Source organism: Oxyura jamaicensis, chromosome Z, assembly GCF_011077185.1.
Source record: "Oxyura jamaicensis isolate SHBP4307 breed ruddy duck chromosome Z, BPBGC_Ojam_1.0, whole genome shotgun sequence".
Classification (NCBI taxonomy): domain Eukaryota; kingdom Metazoa; phylum Chordata; class Aves; order Anseriformes; family Anatidae; genus Oxyura; species Oxyura jamaicensis.
In genome coordinates, this window is record NC_048926.1 from 53960852 (window position 1) to 53982836 (window position 21985).

General features: G+C 43.0%; 1 long non-coding RNA gene across 1 annotated transcript; it reads left to right on the forward strand.

The window, feature by feature from the left end:
- Nucleotides 1-13: 13 nt before the first annotated feature.
- Nucleotides 14-14703, forward strand: LOC118155683. The gene is made up of 4 exons (XR_004745965.1): nt 14-130; nt 10694-10880; nt 14524-14588; nt 14663-14703. It is a non-coding gene; the product is annotated as an uncharacterized LOC118155683 (long non-coding RNA).
- Nucleotides 14704-21985: the final 7282 nt, after the last annotated feature.

The window sequence follows — 21985 nt, forward strand, 5'->3', positions numbered from 1 at the left end:
ACTGGGAATGTGGGCAGAGCTTGCTGCACGCTTCAGAACTGCTTATTGAATCTGCAGGAAGCCTGAATTCATCTGAGGAGAGACCTGCACCGTAACTGGAAATTAAAGATATTTCTCCCTACCTCACAGGGTAAGTAGTGTTTATTTGTACATATCTGTATAATCGAGCATAGCAGTGCGCTGCAGCAGCCTGACCTCTGCACTGATTTTGCAGTTGGTCTTACATCAGTGGAGGCTGCTCTTAATGTCCTCAGCAGAGCATGAGAGGAGAATGAAGACGCGTTAGTCCTACAGCATGCACGCAGTCACAGAGAGTAATGAGTGATGTCTCTGCAAGTAGCCCTGCAGTCCTTTACGAGGTAACGTGGTCTTTGACGTCAATGGGAAGTTTGCTTCCACAAAAGCTAAACAGGGACTGCAGGATTTGGTTTCATGTGGTTTTATGAAGCACAACTGTCAGAGCCACTGAAAGAAATCAGGATGTATTTCACTGGCAGCCCTCCCAGTGTTGCTATTTGTGATGCTATTCACTGCCACCTTGGTTTACTGTGTTGTTTCTGCTGTGTGTATTTTTGTGTCCATGTTCTACAGTCATTTTTTCATCATCTTTGCTGTTAAAGTTAGGTTGGCTCTTCACCGCCTTCATTGTGAGTGACTCTTGCAGGGAATGCAGGGGGACATGAAATTTTGGGACATGACTCGGATGCCATCCTGCCACCTTTCTTTTCAGTTTGGGCAGAAGAGCACTGTTCATAGCCTTTGCATGCAGTACATTTCATTAGGCAGTCACACCCACATGTGTTTGTGCCACTCTAGGGTCAGTGGAGTTCCTTTTTGTTTCCTTATGGACAGCAGAATCATGAACGTGCAGGGCAAAACACATATTTCTCAAACAGAAAAAGATGAGAGCTTGAGAGAAACGCATGCTTTCAGACAGCAGGATTTTTTTTGGAATTGCATGGTGTGATAATACATGACCCTCTAAACAGAGGAGGTGGGTGCAAGGGAACAGACAATCTCACCCACCTGCCCCTCAAGGGTGCTGCAGTCACAGTGAGTGGAAAGCAGGGCAATGGATACATTTTGTGGGAGACGGCTCTGCTTTGGGCATGGAAACCCACAGCTAATGCAATGCATGAAGTTCACCAAGAGGCCAAAGTTTTCCTGGTGTGTGGAAGAAGCAGGCACTTCCATTTAGTTCTCTGTAGTGTAGTGTCAGGGCAGGATTATGCTTTTCCTATTCATTTTTTTACTTTACTGGAAGAAAGGGTTGGCGAATGTATTGCCTTGTAGCTACCTGTGGTCCCTTTCCCACCATATCATGGTCATTTCTGTAATGTCATAGTGGTTTCACGCTTTCTGAACAGTGCCAACATGGAGCACCTCCAGAAACTTGTCCTTCTGCGCTAAAGGAACCTGAGTACTCGGGCTTGTAAATACCATCCATTTCATCAGTGTGACAGCTAGAAAGGTTATTTGTCCAAAGGCCCATGGGAAATAAATGTCAGGAGGAGAATAAATCTGTCTAGGTCTCCTAATTACTAAGTCACTATATAATCAATTAAATTTCTCCTAAGTGAGGCACACGCTCTTTGTTTTGGTTTAGGTGTATATAAAACCCAGTATCATATCAGAGGTTTTCACTTGTGCTCCATAGTGGATTTGGAGCCTGTAGATCTAATTTTTTTCAGACATGTGGGGAAAATCCTGCCAATTCTAGATTTGCAATGAAGTTACGGGATGTAGAGATGAAGTGAAGATTGTGTTTTGATGCTGAATGCAGTGCTTGGGAATAAGTGTTTTTTCTGAGCCTGGACCCCAAATGAAATAAATACCTCTTTGTGCAAGGAAGCATGGGCTGGAGATAAAAGGCTGGGACTCGAGTCTGTAGTTGCTGTGTGCATGGGATGCTGGTGTCCATGCTGGTGGTACCTCCTTGAGTTGATGCCTGTGGACTGCATTGGCATGAAAATGACTTGGCAGCTGACAAGCACACTGGAGCACAGGGTGTGTGAAAGAAAAGATGATGATCCTTGGCATCCCTCTGATGTCTCACTGCCTGACCGCTCCACTTTCTGATTAAAGCAATTACACTGGAAACTGCCAGGTTGTCTGTACTGGGGCAAGGGAGGAAAATGTGCTGAGGAAGGACTGTATCATTCCAGGGTGTGCTGACTGATAGGGTTTCTCACATGGTAGAAGATGTTCGGAAGAGATGCCAGCCTGTGGCAATTCTACTGTCACTTGTTACTTTGTGCCTTCATCTGAAACTGATGAGGACCCATTCCCAGTTCTTGAAAAACTAGATCATCAGTGCAAGAGGACTGTGTGGGTGGTTACCAGAGGGTGCTGATGGGGTTGTCCAGGAGGGGTGTGGCAGGAAGATGTCCAGTGCAGACTGGTGGCAATTCAGGTTGCTGGTGGAGGCTGTGTTCTGGTGTCCTGTGGGAACAAGAGGTCACCTCCCACCATTTTGCAGATTTTCTCTGTAGGACTAGGTGGTGTGCTGGGTTCTTGGTGCCAATAATCAGGGGATTTGGTACAGAAATGTGCTAGCTGGGCAATAAGTTAATGTTCTAAAAAGCCTCACTAGCTAAAGCAAGTCCAAGCAGAGTTCAGCACAGCTTATGACATATATTTCCCAGAGGGATATTTTCCCATGCTTACTGGAAACTGTATTTGCTTATCTGCTGATCAAGCTGGTCTTGGTTGGCTTAACAAAAAAATTAAGTTTCTAGCAGTACAATTAATTTAGTTTCTAGGACTACAATTGTTACTCTTTGCTCTTGGTCACAAGAACTCTCAGAGCCTGCTCTCTCTCACCATTCTGGGCTGAAAACACTGAGTGGTCAGTTTCTGTCTTCCTAACATTGTTGTAGCTGTTACGGTCTGAAGGCACAAGACAAGTTTTTTTAGCATGAAAGACTAAGTTTTATTAAACTAGCAAGTGATAATGCAAAGTGCATAGCTGGGTATCACATGAGCTTTCAGACACCTGGATTTTCTTTAGGCCCACTCTAGATGCTTGTGGATATTTTCCAGTTTTCCAGCTTTGCTTGGCAGTGACTGGAAACAACTTCAGCTCTCTTCTGCAACTTGTTTTTCATTTGGTTTCTGTACCTTTTCATTCATTTGCCTTTTTTTTTTTTTTTCTATTTTTTTTTCTTGAGAGTTTATCTCCTCTAGAAGTCTTAGTTTTCCCAAAGAGTGTAAGTTCATACAGGTAGGTGTTGCCCTGTATGAATTTAGGCACACAAGATATTAGTGACAAAAATGTTACAGACGGTCATTCTTCTTGGCAGCTGAATCACTTTTCAAACTGTACTTTAAAGTGTACTTATGTGATTGCTTTGCTTTCTTGAGCAGTAGAGCCCTCTGCAATTTTATGTAGATGAGTTTTCTCCTTTATAGTGGGAGGCACACAAGATGAAGTCTGAGGGTTTTTATTTAGGTATTTGTATGCAACTTTGGCATTTCATTTTGCAAAAAACAGGTTATTTTTATACAGAAAAATGCATGTTGTTCACTTAAGTGACTGCAGCAATTCTGCCAGCTCATTAAGAATTCTTTAGTAATACTGAATGTTTTCCAGAGGACAACATAAAATGACAACATTTACTTCAGCTTCCAGAGCTGAGGTTGGCCTTATTTTTAACCTGAGTATATCCTAACCTAGCTACTGTCTTAGCTAGTGGCTAAATCTGGTCCTCTCGTTTCTTTAATAAAAGTTGTGCTGAGAAGGAAAAAATAGATAGGTAAGTCAGTAGAGAAGTCAGAAATTTTATAGTGTAAGTGATGAGTGTAGCACTTTTTCCTAATGCACTCTGTGGGTCTGTAGGTAACTGTACTGGTAATAAAGGAGAAATATAAATGGCCAGTTTTGGGATTTCACTGTAGAAAGAGGTCACCAGTGGAGTCTGATGAGAGGCTGTGCTGTTAAACATTTGTAAATGTTATGGCAAAGGAAGTGAACAGTAAGGAGAAAAGTTTGCTGATGCTACTAACCTTATTCAGTTTTCAGGATAAAGGCTGTACCAAAGAGGAACCTCATGAGACCGAGTGGAGAATAAATAGGCAGCTGAAATTCTGTGTCGGCAAATGTAGAGGAATACATGTGGAAAGGACAATGCTAGCTTTACACATAAAGGGCTCTGAGCTGACCGTTTCTGCAGAGGTATGAGATCTTGGGGTTACAGCGGAGCTACGAAAATGTGAGCTCAGTGTACAGCATCAGTAAGAAAACAAGTAGGGAGCAGAAAAACTGAGTATTGGGAGATACATGAAGGGGAACAGGAAACCAGATCAAGAACACTGTTATTCCACTGTGTAAATCTGTGGTGCTCCATGGATAGTTCTGTACCATGTACACTTCTGATCCCGTGACCCTACGTTGGTTACACTCAAAAATACAAAAAGGTGCAGAAGGTTGTGATATGGATGAAATAAGGAATAATTTCCACTAGCTTGGCAGCTTCAGAGTGGAAAACCTTAAAAGTACACAGTGCTCTATGAATCAATAAATGGCATGTGAGATGGAGAGCAGAAAACTCATTCTTTCTTCTGACCCCAGAATGAGAGACCTTGAAATGAGAGTAACTAGTTCTGGCTCAGACCAAACTGGAAAATACATCTCTCCAAGGGGCTCATGGAAGTTTTTTATCAAATAGTATTGTGCATGTTAAATTTTATACAGTCCCATAAAGCAGGGTAAAGTCATGGGAGAAAAGTCAGTTGAAGACTACTATATAACAGCTTACCATTTCTGGGCTGGAAAGCTACTAGGAGATTACCACCAGATGATTACTGTCTTCATATGCTTGTGTCCACAGCTGTCATCAGAGTACTCAGGACCTTTGGTGTGGTCCTCATGTGTATTCTTCAGTTAGAAGTAATGTTTGTACTGAATGTACAAATGAGTGGTTGCAAGGTTTTGCCCTTTTCTGTGACTTCAAAATGTTCCTGCCTTTGGCCACGTGTGAGCCACTTCAGCGCAGAGGCTTGCTGAGGTCACAGTGGCCACCACTGCCTCGTGGGCCCTACAAAACAGGCCCTCCTGCTGCTGGCCCACCACTCGCTCAGCTCCTAGGAGACTGGAGGCAGCAAGGCGAGAAGCAGCTCTGCCTGGTTTGCGAGGACCGCCACGCCGTCCAGAGCAGCAGCAAGAAGGAAGGCAGCTGACCAGGAAACGTGTTGTGGGCAGAGAGAGAGTGCCAGCAGCACCAGATACAGCAGTGCTCGAGGGACAGCGGGTGTGCAGCCCACAGACACATACAAGCAATATTGGCACCGGAGGCATGAAAATCAAGCTGACAGTGGCATGGGACCTCAGGGTGGAACAGGTCGACCCCCTGGTGTGGCACCATGGCCGGAAAACTTGCTGAGTTGAAGGCATCCTGTTTGGGCAGTCCTGGGCAAAGACTGGCTTATCCTCCTGCCCAACACTGTGGAGCCCATGGAGCTGGATCCACCAGAAGATACGGAGGAGGCAATGGAAGTGGATCCACCACAGCCAGAACAGACCTGGAACTACCCTGGCACATCTTCACTCTGTGCCATCAGAAAGCGCAAACTGCATCACAGGAGTGCCTGGCCAGCTCCCTACTCGTTGCTCAGGCCCCATCCCAAGCATTAGCTTCATGACATGAATCCCAGGGTCCTGAGGGAACGGGCTGATGAAGCTGCCAAGCCTCTCTCCATCAGAGTTGAAAACTCCTGGCATAGGGCAATGTCCCCAGGTATGAGTCCATCCTTTCTCAGCCACTCTTACTGCTGTCTCAGTAGTCAGGAGCACTTGGAACAGTCCTTCCCACTTAGGTTGCAGCTTCGATTCTCTCCATGTTTGCATCAGATCCCAATCTCCTGCTTGGAATGGATGGATCAGGACTTCCAAGGGTGGGGTTTGAGCTAACAGTCCACAGGTCCTGAGAGATGACGAAGAGGACAACACCCCGAGTATATAGTTCTTAAGAAAAGCATCTTTTGTTTCAAACTGAGGTAACTCATTCCCTTTATCCATGTACAGCAATTCAAATAATATTTCATAGGGTGAAACTTGTACATCTTTTCTTGGTGCAGTTTGAATTCAGACAAGTGCCAAAGGTAAGCACTTCGTCTGGGGAAGCTGAGTTTCAATTGCTTCTTTACTCTCTGATCTGCTCTACCCTTCCAGAAGAGGGAGGAAGCCAAGGAGTGTGAAATTTCCGCTTAATTCTTAGAGTCCACATTAGCCCTTGCAATATTTCTGACATAAAGTGATTTCTTTGATCAAAGTCAATATTTTCAACAATTCCATACCTGGGAGTTATTTGTTCTAGAATTACTTTAGTTACGATGTTCGCAGTACCAGATACTGAAGGGAAAGCTTCCACCCACCCTGACAAATGATTGAGCAAGACTAATAAGTATTTAATTCTACCTACTCTAAGGAGTTCTGTAAAATCTACCTGTACATTTTGAAAGCGTTGAATTCCTGGTTCTCACCCCCCTTTGGGCTGACTGTGGATAATTTTCCTGTTTACCTCTTGACATACTACACAACTCCTGCGTACTTGTTCAGCCGGAGTATATATATATTCCTACACATACAGATTTCCATAGCACAGCGTTACTTGTTGCTTGAATTCCCCAGAGACCCTCTTGATGTAAAACAGTTAATATTTGCCTCATTAGTACTTTATTCAGCATTTCTCTCCCATCGGGGAGTATCAGTTTTTCCTTTGGACTTTGTGACTCCTAATTCCTTAAAAACCTCTTTCTCTTAAAACTTTCACTCCTTTTTAGTTTTGGGTAGGGGTAGCTCAACAGTTCCCTGAATCCTCTCTGGATTTATTCTTTGTTCCTCCTCAGACACCATATGCCCTAAATACTTGACTTCTCCTTTTACATATTGTAATTTATTTTCCCAAGACTTTCAAGCCATGTTTTCCCAGAAAGTCAAATAGTTTGTTAGTGGCTTCCTTCACAGCTGTTTTCTCCTGTCCTGACAATAAAAGATCATCCACTTACTGTAACAGTAACACCTCCTTTGGAAGTTGGAATTACTCCAAAATTTGTTCTAGAACTTGCTCGAGTAAATAGGTAGCCATATAAGCCCCTGAGATAAAATCGTCCATCTGCATTGTTGCTTCCGCCCCATTTCAGGGTCTTTCCACTCAAAGGCAAATATATTTTTGCTCTCAGGGTCTGAGAGCACCCATTAATAACACTGTTATGCCAGCCTAACAATTTACTATTTGAATGCCCAATTGCATTATCAAATCCTATCCCAACAAGTTAGTCCATGCCTCCGGTGCGTACAATAATTGCCCAGTGATTGTTCTATCCCTAGTCTCAGCTTAGTGTCCCCAAAAAGTGGCACTGTTATCCCAGTCCCTTTTACCCCCATCACATTTAGCATTTCCTTAGTTAATTAAAGCCTTGATAATTTACAGGCCAGTAATGACCTAGCTGCCTCAGTGTACTGGGTTCACATGGCAAGGTTCTGGTAGCAGACAGGGCTGCAGAGGTAGCCCCTGTGAGAAGAACCCAGAAGCTGCCCCATGTTATTAGGTAAGGGCCAGTTTCAGCTGGCTCCAAAAGGCCCCACCACTGCCCAGAGCCAAGCCATGAGCAATGCAGTTTAAATCTCTATGAGAGCACATCCAAGAAAAGGAAAAAAAAAAAAAAAAAAAAAAAAAAAAAAGCTGTACAACAAGAAAATGCTGCACAACAGCAGCTGTGAGAGTGAGGAGTGAGAAACCTCCCTGCAGACACCAAGGTCAGTGCAGAGGAGGGGGAGTGCAGTGCAGAGGTGCTCCATGTGCTGGAGTGGAAGCCCCCCCCGTGGCCCACAGGGAGGCCCCTGGTGGGGAAGGCAGACCCCCCCGCCACCCATGGTGTACTGCTGCGGAGCAGATCTCTGCACTGCAGCCCATTCAGGAGCAGCCCAGGAAGGTCGGCACCCCACGAGAGGGACCCCACACCAGAGCAGCTCCCAAAGAGCCTGTTTTTTTTGTTTGTTTGTTTGTTTGTTTGTTTTTCTGCCTGTGGAGAAAACCACACAGGACCAGTCCAGGAAGGTCAGCACCCCACAACAGAGCAGGGGGGAGAGTGACCGTGAAGGGGCAGTGGAAACAAAGCACCCCAGACTGACTGCAGCCCCCACTCCTGGCACCCCCCGTGCCACTCAGAGCAAGGAAGAGGTGGAAGAGAGTGGATGGGGGAAGGTGCCCCCAGCTTGTTTCATTGTTTCTCACTGCTCCAGCCCCTCAGCAATAGGTAATAAATTTTATTAATCTTCCTGTGCTAAGTCTGTTTTGCCCATAATGATAATTGTAGAGTGATCCCCACTGAGGTACACTTTTTCATTTATTAGGGAACTAGCTTTCTGAGAAGCCCTTACTCCCCTGTTCTGAATTTGTAACAGCAATCTCTCCTCCTTCTTCCACTTTTTGAAGTGGCCGGCCTGGCCACACTTAAAACATCTTCTCAAAGCCTGTCTCTGCTAGGATTTAGGCTGCAACACAGGTAGCTTTCTGTCTGCTATTCCTCCGTCTCTCTTCCCCTCCTTTCCATCCTGGGCCCCCTGTCTCCCCCTCTTCCTCACTACCCAGTATGCTGTGAATACAATTTTTTTCGCCCTCTACTTTTCCTCCTCATTCCCCCTCCTGGCATATACCTTCATACTACTCGCACTGTTCACTCCATCCTCCCACCTTCTGGAGCTTTTCCGGCATATCTGGCCAGGCTTTAATCACAAAATGAACTTTCAAGAGCCCTTGGGCTACTGGGTCCTCAGGATTCATCCCCGAGTACTTTCTCATTCCGACCCCGAGTCTCTCATAGGATTTCTATGTCGTGGGTTGTCATTATCGCAGTTAGATAAGCGGATATTTCTGCTCTATTGGAATTGCTCTCGGTCCGGGGGGGGTGGGGGGGGTGAGGGGAGGGGAGGAGGGAGGGGATATAAATTAGGCCTTAGAAACGGATTTGACTGTTCTGCTGGGCCCTCAATTAAAGACTTAATTTCCTTCTTAAAACTTCTAACCTCTCTGCTGGTAAGGGGGGAGTGGCACCAGCCCCACGTTGGCCCTGTACGGCCCCAAGGCCCCACTGGGACCCCCCCTCAGCCTCCACTCCTGCTGCTCAACGCTCCCCGGCGTGACGTCTCCAGGGACAGCATCAATTGCAGTCCCTGTCTCCCCTCCTGGAGAACCTGCTGCTGCCTCCAGTGCAATATTAGTATTATACGGAGCATAACTTGGTTCCTCCTCCAAAAATGGAACCTTATTGTTTACATATAAATTTCAAGCCTGAATTTTCACCAGGCCCGTATTTTGGCCAAAATACTGAAGTTCCTTTTATTAGTTTTTTAGGCCAGACAATTACACAATATCAAACCATTTTTAAAAATTATATATATATTTAATCTTTTCCACTAATTTTTGGGTTGTTTTTCCAAATCCTTGTCATTTTCTCCAAAGGGCTATCTTTAGGCACAATCCCGGGGTCTCCAACCCCACCCTGCTGACTCTTGGAACCCTTAATCAGCCCTTCCTGACATGCTGCTGTGCAATTCACCACCCACAGGGTACCAAACGCCTTCACCTAGGATTAGGAAAGAGGCGGGGTGTACTGCCGAGCACCTCACTTCACCGTGCTTGGGGTACCATACACCTAAGGGCCCAACCCCCCCAAGACTCTTTCACTCCTCTCCTCTTTCTTTTGCTTCATCCCTCTCCAGCCAAGGGGACTTTATTCATCCCCTCACAGGACTACTGAGCCTTGTGGATCAGGACTTCACATTTGCTCCACACTAAAAGTGCATCTCATTCACACTCACACATTCACACACCAGAGTCTCCCCGAACCCAACCCGAGGCAAGATATGGTAAAGTTTCCCTTACCTCGGTCCGTGCACAGCTTCCCAGCCCGGGATATCAGCAGTAATCCCAGTGCCTGTTCCCGATCCGGGCTGGACAGTTTGTGGGCTGTGTCTGTGTATGTCTGTGCTGGCCTCCCTTCTCCCCAGAGATTGACAGAGCCTATCTTCAAATTAACAATCTTGGTCCTTTGCCGGCCATACCTAGATGGCCAACCACCCCCGACAGGACCACTGAAATCAGCGGGGTGCACCTTCCTGTCTGTGGTGGCAAGAAATCTTCGGCAGATCCTGGACAAGACCTCAGACAGATCTCCAACAAGATCCCAGACGAGCCCCCAAATTGTGAGAAAAGTCTCAAATGATTTTCTTCAGACAGGATCTTCTGTGAAGCTATTTTATTTGCGATTGCAATGGAAGGCGTACTGTCAATCAGGAGCGCATTTTAGGAAACAAATCATAACCTTTTATTCCCTATTACCCGACGCCTGATCACCTCCCCTGTTTCCTCATTGGCTGAGTACTACAGGTTCACAAGCTACTCGACGCTTGTCTATACCATATGTGTACAAATTTTCTTTTTTTTTTTTCAACCCTTTAGTTTCTCCTTTCTTATGTTTTGAGAACTTGTGATCTTTGTTTTACTGTTCTCACACTGCTCAACCTCTTTTTCTCAAGCTCCTACCTTACTTTGGAACATTGAGGCCTTCTACTGTCCCCTTACCTACTTAGCATTTCTCCTTATTATGACTACACAACTACCTTGGAATACAGAAAAATAATTATCTTCTGCAAAAACACAACTTTGTTTCTCACATTTTTTGGCTGCTTTAGCATCTCCAGATCCAACCAAGTGGGATGGTGTTGGTCTTCCTGGCATTTCATCAGCAACCTGAGAGAGAAGACTTGTGCCTTCACACTCTTTTATGCACCACCTGGTTCTGCCCTTTTGGACCTCTCCAGATAGCTTCTGTGGGGACCAGAGGCAAGACAGGAATCAAAAGCTCCATGAGGAATCCAGGTAAAGAGGCATCTAATATTTGTAATTCATCTGGTTCAGAAAACAAACAAAACATTTCATGCAATCACATCAGCTTTTCCTCCAAAAGAGAATGCTGACAAAATGGGAGCTCTGGTCAAAAGGCACTTCTGTCCACTTTTCCATTCAAAACAGCTCCATCTTGCTGGTGTTTTTCATTCACATTACAAATCCAACTCACACCCCAAGATGTTCATTGCACTGAAACAAGTGTAATGTGGAAGTTTAGTGCCAGGAATGCTGATGTGCTGGGGCCGCACTGTGTGTTGGTGTGAAAACAGATTTCACATTCTTTGGCCCAGTGCACCTTCTGTTCCCTATCCTCTGCTCCTTGTATTAGGATGGAGATGGGAGGTGTGACTGCCATACACTCAGAGTAATACAACACTGTCTGTATTGAGAGTCCTTCCCATCTACCAGTGAGCCATTGGTGAATACCTAGCAGAAAGGCAATTTTACTGTGAGCTTTCTTAGCACCTTCCCCAGCTCCCAGCATGGGGTCTTCCTAAGCTTGGGTATGTCTGAAGTTAGAACCTGTCTGCGCCTCCATGCAGTCCTCCACAGCCCCCTACATGACTTGGTGCTGCAGCAAAAAAGCATCCTCATGTGGTGAGAGAAGGCCAGGGAGGGATGAGTGTGCCCTTACTTTGGCCTGTGCATGAGCACCTCCCCAGCACTCATCTTCTTGATGTGCTTATGGAAATGCCAAAGAGCATCAGGTGTGTGGCCCAGGTAACCGTGAAACATCAGGCATACATATTGGTGCTGAAAAATGGGGTTAAAACCTCAGCAATGGGGAGACAGAAACAAGCAAGCAAAGAAACAGACAGACAACCAAAACTAGAAGGAAACAGTGACAGAAGACTGTGTTTTGTGAAACAGGATCCATTAGGGATCACCCATGGATGAAGAGCAAGACCTATCTGCTAAGTGACAGTCAAAGATTTTTCTTGGAGCGTCATTTTATCACAAGAGAGGAAAGCGGTCACTGTAGTGGAAAAACCCTGAAACTGGTTCCTGAGAAGGCTAAGCATTTTTTCCTGCTGAGTCCTCACACAATACTGTGAGAAGAGCTAACTCTGCAGAAGCCTGCTTCATATTGCCTATTTTCTGCCCATTAATAAAATTTACCCGCTATTGCACGGATACCTTGCATGCTAGGGTCTACACTGTGTCATCTTTCTCATATTGACAATTCTGCTATGCCACTATTGAATTTGCCCTAAAAGGATAATTTTCTCCCAAATTCTTCCTTGAAAAAATTCTACAAAAGATTTGTAAGTGGAGTGTACATCGTTGCCTACAAATATGAAAATATGAAAGGTTTCTAATGCCTAATTTTTCTCAACAGAAACTATAAAATCTTTTTTTTCCTTTTTTTTTTTTTCCATACAGATCATTTGGAGTGGGTTTGCATATTTTACAACAGCAGCGCTGTTAATAAATTATTCCATTTGTGAACAAAAGAAACATGGGCAAAAATCAGGAGTCTGTGAAGAGTTTAAGAAGAGGGCAAATAACAAATGCATTGCAGATTTTCTTTTAACACTCCCAACTGATGCATTCTCTTGAAGCATAAAAATGTTTTAAGAAGAGTACGTGGGAAAATTTTGAATTTGAGCACTGCAAGAGGAAAAAGAAGGCTGTCAGGTACTTTAGAGAGATGGGTTAAACATTAAAAATGTCATTATCTATACTGAAATAGGTGTATCTCTAACCCACCCCTAAATTATTGGAATGTAATCACAAAATCTTTGAAGTACAAAAACAAAGGTGAAATATAATTTTATCGCTAGTGAGAAAACAAAAAATCAATAACCTTCAAATCATCTCTTACATGAGTGGAAGTCATAACATGAAACAAAACATTATCATTTATCCTTGAGTTATGAAGCAGAAATAAAAGACAAGTGAAAGGTTTGAGCCAGTCTTTGCCCAAGGATGCATCACCAGCATAACACTGAGGCTGCAGCGGTAACTGTGGACTAGATAAAGCTCCAAACACAAGAGTTAAATGGTGTAATTTCTATAACAGACTACAGCTGTATTAATAGTAACAGTATCCAATGTAATTCTTGTGTATTACGTATATATGAATATTCTTTGTTAAGAATCAACATGGTTCAATTCTGGCAAGAATGGATGTGGTTGTTGGAATCAGCATCTTCCACTTCCACTGCCTCTACCTCTGTGTTCTCCAACACCGAAGTAGAAGATTACTGTATTCGTAAGTTTGATTATTGAAAATCACAACATGAAAAATGTTTGTGAGTATTTATGGAGGGGAATGCTCTCCAAAGTCTTCAGAAAAGGTTTTTATTATTCATGCATCATTATCATTATTGTTCAAAGCATTATTATTTTATCGTTCACATATTAGAGTTACTGAATAGTTAAAACATTTGATGGATAATTTATGAGTGGAAGAGGAGGACCGTCCTGTTTATTAGAGAGGTAACACAACCAGACAGAATCATATAAATCTTAAATGCCTATTCAGGAGGATCAAAAAATCATATTTGTTATGTCATTTTCATGAACAAGACCTAGGTTCAGATTAATCAGGGCTGCAGATATTATTTGCAGATATTATGAATTTTAGCAAAGATTTATGGCAGTGATATTACTAAACTCCACAGCTTTTGACATTTCTTTCAGAGCAACAGAAATAAAAAGGAGCACCACTGAGTAGGATGAGCCCATGCTCATTCAAGAAGGTCCAGTCATGGCAGACAGAAAAATGCTGTAGTTTTTAGTTTCAGTGGGTTTCTCTGCTCCCTCCTTAGCCAAACTTTGTTATGATTGCAGTTTGGGGGAGAATTGAGTTAGGTCGCAGTGGAGTCTGGTCAATGCAGGGTTGGTCAGTGCATTACATCTTGGCTTTTAATTATGGACTACTGCTCTCAGAAATTAATACCTGGGAAGAAAGCTTGCCCAGTACTATATTCATGCTTCAGAAGTTCAAGGGGACATTAGACATGAGGAGTTGGCAGGCAGCATACGGTGTGTGAATACTGATAGCATCAGATGTCTCTCTGCCTCTGGAGATCCACAGAAAGGCTCAGGAAGAACTGAGTGCTGGATATAACAAAGTATGGGACTCAAGGTTGTAGGACAAGCAGTCTTTTTCATGTTGGGGAGTGTAGGGATCATCTCTTGAACTATTTCTTCTCTCAACCAGTTGGGTGGCATCTTCTGGCAGTGCAGGTTTGAGTAAGCCTCCAGAATGGACTGTCACTTTGATGCTTAGTGGTAAAAGCACTGAAGCTGTGACTTGTTCTTTCTTCATGAGTAAACCCTTTATGCAATTTGTTGCAGTGGCACGTAGTTTCATAAACAGATTAGGTTATGTCAGAGCCTGGGTACAGACTTCTGCACAAAGGAGAAGCTCAGCGAAGTGGAAGTAAACTAGTACTTCAGTTGGCCAGAGGGAACAGGTTGCCCAGAGAAGCTGCGGATGTCCCCTTCCCTGGAGGTGTTCAAGGCCAGGCTGGATGGGACTTTGAGCAACCTGGTCCAGTGGGAGGTATCCCTGCCCATGGCAGTGGCTTGGAATTAGGTGATCTTTAAGATCCCTTCCAACCCAAACCATTCTGTGATTCTATGATTTTATGTTTCTATGTAGAGCTACTGCATGGATGTCCACCTTGGTGAAATCTGACCAGGGCAAGTCTTCAGTATGCCTTTTGGGTAAGTGATTATTACTTAAGGTCAGAAGCTTTCAATTAATATCTTCCTCATTAAAGTCTGTTCCTTCATCTAAGAGGAGTTTCCCAGGAATGCCTATGGGCAAGTGTGGAGAGGTGAGTCCCAGTCTCTGTGGATGGGCTGGTACTGTGCTGTAGTATTTGTATGTGTTTAGACATTAGTTTGCCGTTTTGACTGCATTAGGAGCTGCATGTGGGTAGTAATACTTGCATATATTTTTATCCAGAAAAGCATTTGCACTGCTTTGGTCTGATGAGGTCCCCTGGCAGTCTGATTCATCACTGAGAGACCATTTATACTTCTAATATGAACCCCTAATTTGTGTGCTAGATTTGCTCTGTTTTGTTTTGTTTCCATCTGTTTAAGAGACTAATGCACAAACTGTAAACTGCATTGAAGATATGTTTGGAGCAGCAGACATGATTTTTTTTTTCCAGTTAAAACTGAGTTCCCCATCTAAATGCAGCAGTTTCATGTAGCCACCCTATGTGGCCTCTAAGACCTTTTTTTAGAGCCAGAAAGTCATAGAACAGTTTAGGTTGGAAAGGATATCTTCTCACCTAACCCCATACTCAGTGCAGGTCTAATTGGATCCAGTTTTTCAGGGCTGTGCCCAGTTAAGTCTTGACCACCTCCAAGGATTAAGATCTGACAACATCTCAGGGCAATATGCTCTTGTATTTAACCACCTTCATGGTAAGAACATTTCCTACTACAAATCAGAATTTCCTGTGTTATAATTTGTGTCCACTGCTTCTTGCCCTGTTCCCATGCACTTTGGAGAAGGGTCTTGTTTTATCCTCTCTATATCCTTTAATCAGGTAGCCATAAGGAAGAAAATGCTCTTTCCTTTGCGTTCTCTTCTCCAAGATGACACATGCCAGCTTCAGTCTCTCCTTGTGTACTGTGTGCACTGACTCTTGATGATCTAGATGGCCTCCAATGGAAACAGTGCTCCAGATGCAGTATTGTAGTTTATCATGGCTTTGTCTGGGATGGAGTTAATTTTCTTTGTAGAAACTTGTATGATGCTGTTTTGGATTTTTTAATGAAAATACTGTTGATAACATACAGATGTTTTAGTTATTTCAGAGCAGAACTCACACAGAGCCCAGGACTTTTCAGCTGCCAGGAGGAGGCTGGGGGATCACCAGGAGCTAGGAGGGGACACGGCTAGGACAGCTGACTTGGCCTGGCCAAAGGAATGTCCCATACCACATGGTTTGACTGTATTTTCTCCCGCTGCACTTCACAAGGTTCCTCTCAGACCTTTTCTCCAGGTTCTTCTGAAGAGTAGCCTAGCCCTCTAATAAACTGACCACTACCCCTGCTTTGGTGTCATCCACAAATATGCTGACAGAGGACTCCATCTCATCAACCTGGTCATTGATGAAGTCTTTGTCCCAGTCTCAACCCTTCAAGGATGCTAGTGGTTACTGGTCATTGGTTCTCCAGACAGCTTCTACCCACTACATTGCCCACTTACCCAGCCCACATCTTATGAATTTGGTGGTAAGAATACTATGGGAAACTGTGTTAAAAGCATTACATAGTTAAGGTATGAAACATCTACTGGCTTGCCCATGGCACCGGTCACCTCACTATGGAAAGTGATGAGAAGCAACCTTGAATGAAATTCCTCCAAATAACTGTTTAGCAAAAGCAAATCTCTCAGGGACATCGACAGCTTTATGGGGCTCCAGGGGACTGGAAGTCTTGCTTGAACACAGACAGATTGACTCTTCAAGGTGTGCTGTTTGTATTTGTGGCAAAACCCATGTCTTCCAAACACCAGCAGTAGAGGGATCTTTCCTCCAGGAGCCGTTATTTGTTCTTCTAGATGATCTTCCCCCCCATCCTCCTTCCCCCCACCCCCTCACCCCCATATTTTAGAGATGAATGCTTTCTTTTCAGTGTGCTCACTGATAGCAGTACAGTTACAGGAGATTTACCACTGTCTGCTCCTATTTTTGGCACTTCGGTTCAATTTTTTTTCTGCAGACTTTTGTGCCAATGCAACATGAACATTCAGCTTCTAGAGGACCTTTTCATCTTCTGTCAGAGCATGCTAAGCAACGAAAGCTCATGCTTCTTTTCTTGTCTATTCTCCTTCTGAAGGTCTCATAGATGTCCCAGTGGTGACCTGCAGTTGTTGCACCAGAAAAGCAAAGGTTTGGGTTGTGTTATAATGAGGCAGAAGGAGGGACACGTAACACACAAAGGTTTCAAAAGCTGCTGGCTAATTGGGAGCTGTCATAATTTCAGTTTTGTAGCTTTTAGAGGTGTCAAGGACTTACAGCTCCATGGACTGCAGTCACAAATCCTGAAAGACAGTATCATTTTTATTTAGCCACTGACTTTTAAGCACCTAGGTTCAGATGATGTCTTCTAACTTGGTATCTTGACTTGAACAGGCATCAAGAATAGGCAGTTAGAGAAATAATATCTGGGGCAGTGCATTCACCTACACACAGATCCTTGAGAAATGTTGTACAATGGAAGCCTTCTTAGCTTCACAAGATCTCCTGGAATTTTCATGAGAATCACTTGAGCCAGAAAAGTATGATAATTTAAAATAAATAATTTGGTTGGTCAGGTAAATACAGACTTACTGAGCTGCACCTGAATAACTGCATTGTCAGCTGCAGAAGCAGAGCATTTACTGGAGGGATAAGCAGATAAAAGCTGAGATCTCAGTGTAAGAGGAGATCTTGTGGTATCAGCAGAAAGGGGGATTTTATGAGAAAAGATTTGAGAAAAAAAAAAAAAAAAAAGTATATTCTTTAAAATGACCAAGAGGTTGTAGAGAGAGAAAGTTCTGTATTTGTAATTCCTGGGCACTACTCAAGGCTAATATGTGGAAGAACAGTCTATGAAAAATACTGAAGAAGAGCACAGTTCTTTGCAGGGTTCCTAAGGACAGTGGTCAGCTTTTACCTGCATACCACACTCCACCTCTCTCTTTATTGTTTTAGAGAGGGTTCTGTCCAACCTTCCTCTGTCTTTGCAGTTCTTGCATTATCAATCTACAGTGTGTGCTGCAAAGTCCTGCAGTGTAGGGATGTCTTAAAATGCTACCTTCTCAGTACTCAAAGAAAAGATTAAAGATTGTATTGCTGCTGGTTTCATTGTGGAGGCAAAGATGACTAAGGTACTCCTCTCTTCGCACACACGCACAAAAGTGGATATTGCTGTTTTATTAGGCACATTCTCAACCTTGTAGAAAGCATTTTTAAAGCATCTAAATAAATTTCTGAAAACAACTGAAGCTCTGAAACCAAAGTGTTTTGAAGTGCTTCCAATGGAAGCAGAAATATGTAGCCAAAATTTTAAAATTATAAAAATCTGTGTTTTGCCCACTTTACTGGCCAAACAACCATTCTACACAGGTTGTCTGTCTTCAGGGTGGTCTATCTGCAAGATACAGCCACCTGAAATGAACCTTTGAAGTTCATTATTACTATATAACCTGCAAAAGATGTAAGTTTTATGGGGGTTAATAAAATCTGCAAAGTTATTAAAGATGACCAAGCTAAAGTCTCACATTTGAGAAAAGTGCATATATTTTAGGAAATTATTTGACAATGGAGAAACTCGGAATTTTGTATACTTACTAGGCAGTGGTGCATTTTGCATCACAGCATGAGATGCCTTGACAAATGAGGTATGCTGAGTTTGCTAAACAGAACCTTTGAAATAATTTCCTGGGTTTCTTAATGCCCTCAGCTTATTAACCCAGTGGAGTCTGTATGCACGGATAAGAGCTCATTTTGCTCTGCTCTGCTCCTGTTGATGTCATCTAAATCTGTGCAAAAGGATGAAAGAAGATTTAAATAATTAGCTTTCCTCTTTGTTTTGTGCTTGTTGTAAGTAATCACCTACACAGTATAGAGAGAAGCTTGGCCTTTCATGATGGAGTTCTGGTTAGATTTCTGTATAATTGCCTAGTGCTGTTTCCTGTTACATTTTTTGGACTGATATGAAGCTGTTATTTCAATGTCACCTTACTAGCAATGAATATTTGTACATAATGTTTTATGTAAGTGATTTAGACATTGCTCTCCTGTCATCTATCTGCAATATTACTGTGTGTTCTCCTAGAGGAGGAAAATATTCTAGCACTTGTTTTTATCTATAGACTAAAATAAATAACTGGAATTATTCAGAAAGAAATAAATTATTAATGCCTGATGTATTGTCCCACTTTTATTTGTCTTGAGGATATGTTTACATTTTTCATGTTTCTAGATGAATTAATGGATTTTTCTTCATGTTTTTTTTTTTTTTTTTTTTTTTTTTTTCTGTTTTCATGTGACTTCTCTGAGGAAAATTTATAATAGTGAGAACTAGAGACTGTTACAAAATGTGGTTGCTGCAGAAGTGTGTGTTTTCTCTGGGCTGAAACGAAATGTCTCCCTTATTCCCTGTAGAGGAGGGAGTAAACATAAGTGAAGTGTAAGCAGGTTTTACTTGAGAGTTGTGAAGCTGTGTAACAACAGTGGTAACAACAGTGCAACTCCAACAGCTGAGTACTCTATGGGGGCTGAATCAAATTGGCCCTGTAGCTGCATTCTACTTGTCTAATTTATTTATTTATTTATTTATTTATTTATTTTTCCTGTATGGGTTTTTGTTTTAACTCATCTCTAGTGAAAAAGGGACATAAAACACTCCTCTGAAGAAATAGTTTTTTGAAAAACTACCTCTTTTACCAGATCTGAAAGCTCAGGTTGTTATGCAAATTGATATTATCACAAAAGAACTGTTCTTCCATACCACTGACAGATGTTGCTGCTAAGAATGCAATCTACAAATAGACTCTTGCAATGTAATGATTTATTTTTACAGAAATGGGTTTAATGTAAAATATCATTCAGAACAGATGGGATAAGAAATTTTGGAGTGATTTCTGTGAGGTTCATTTGTGGAATACTATTGAGTGTATTCTCTGTGTATGGTTCAGTGATCCATGAGCTCAGCCCAGTTTCATTGTGTTTGATGAAAGGCTCCCATTCATTCAAAGGGATTTGACTTACGGCAGCAGCATCATAGGATCATAGAATGATTTGAGCTGGAAGAGACCTTAAAGACCCCCATGCCACGCCTCCCACCAGACCAGGTTGCTCAAAGCCCCATCCAACCTGGTCTTGAACATTTTAACGGATGGGGCATCCATTCTCTGGATAACCTGTGCCAGTACCTCACCACCCTCAGAGTGAAGACTTTCCTCCTTACATTGAATCTAAACCTATTGTCTTTTAATTTAAAGCCATTCCTCCTTGTCCTAACACTGCATTCTCTGAGTCCCTCCCCAGCTTTCCTCCAGGCCCCCTTTTGGTACTTCTCTTCTCCATACTGTACAACCCCAACTCCTTCAGCCTGTCTTCATAGGAGAGATGCTCCAGCCCTTGGATCATTCCTGTGACCCTCCTTTTTTTTTTTTTTTTTTGCTTTAATACATCCATGTCCTTCTTGTGCTGGGGACCCCAGAGCTGAACTCAATGCTCCAGATGGGGTCTCATGAGAGCAGAGCAGAGCAGAGTAGAGGGTGAGAACAAGATCCAACACAGCATCTATCCTCATTGGATTCTCTGTCACTTGGAGAAGGAAGCTGTCATCGATGCATTCCAGGAACCTCCTGGGTTGCCTATGCCCTACTGTGCTGTCCCTCCAACAGATTGTCAGGGTGGTTGAAGTCCCTCCTGAGAACCAGGGCTTTGGAATGTGAGGCTACTTCAATTTGTTTACAGATGACCTGATCTGCTTGACTGTCTTGATCAGGTGGCCTGTAGCACACTCCAATTACAATGTCACCTGTCCCTGCCCTGCCTTTAATCCTGACCCATAAGCTCTCTGTCAGCTCCTCACTCATTCCCATGCAGAGCTCCATGCACTCCAGCTGCTCACTGACAGAGTGATGCCCCCTCCTCACCACCCCTGACAGTCCTTCCTAAAGAGCCTGTATCCTTCCATTCCAACAAATGTCATGGGAACCATCCCACCACATCTCCATAATGCCAACAAGGTCATAACCTTGCAGGCACGTGTACATCACTAACTCCTCTTGTTTATTCCCCATGCTACATGCGCTAGCGCAGAGACATTTAAGGTGGGCCCCGATGAAGCTGGCTTACTGGCTGGAATCTCTGGCCTTCCTTCGTGCTACTCTTCAGGTTCTCTCCTGCTGACCCATGACCATTCTCCAGGCTCTGGACATTTATCAGTGGCACTGGCATCAAACTGGTAGGAGTGGGATGGATTGAGGTTCCCCTTCCCTGGTAATTTTATTTTCAAGCCCTCTTCACCAGCTTGGCAAACTGGTAACTGAAGATACTCTGTAATGACACCTGAGGCTTCAGAGGAAGACTATTCCTTCTGATGGTTCTTGCTGTTGCCTGCTTTCATCCTCCAGTGTTATTGCCCTCCCTCCTTTATATATATATATTTTTTTTACTGTGATCTTCTTTATTCTAATTTAGTGTGTAAGATTTCACTTTGAATAGGCTTTTCCATACTTTTCCGCTAAAATATTACCTTTATCATCCCTAGAAGCTGACTTTAAGAAAAGCTAAGTTAGCAGAAACCTGCAACATAATCTTGTGCTTTGTAAACACATGTAGTCTCTTTTTTGCAGAAGTGGTCTTGAGTTATTTTGGTTAATTTTATTACTCTGTAATTCCTTCAAATATATTTCTGTTTGCTATATTTCTGAGACAATTCTAGCATGAAATGTGTCTCTAATCTGTACAAGTTGAACAAGAGTACTTAAGATTCAGTGCATCAGTGTCAGCCTTCACAACTCCAAATCTCAATGGTATTTCCCTGAAATGTGTCTATCGTTTAAGCATCCAACGATTTTTCCCAAAAGAACAGATTTGGGTCCACTCTGTTATATACCAGAAATTGAAAACCCTGTATTTCTGTTACTTGACAATTTTACTAATGCCACTGTGCCTTTGTCTGTCTGTCTGTCTGTCTGTCTCTTTCTCTTTTTTTTTTTTTTTTTTAATGTTAATTCTTAGTTAATACTTTTGGACATATGAGTTCACACTTCAGCGTTTTATGCACACATTGACAAATGGCAAAAAGATTTTGAAAACTATGTTTTCATGGCTAAGAAGGATTTGCCATGATAACTTTGTGTCTCTGATCCTCAGGCTATGAACTTCCATTTTAGGAAACAATTTTAGGAAATAATTCATGTTGTGATTTGGAGATTAATATTGTGAATCCAAACTCAGATGTTGCAGAATTTGCCTTCCCTTCCCTTCCCTTCCCTTCCCTTCCCTTCCCTTCCCTTCCCTTCTCTCCCCTTCCTCTTCCCTTCTCTCCCCTTCCTCTTCTCTCCCCCTCCCCCTCCCCCTCCCCTTCCCCTTCCC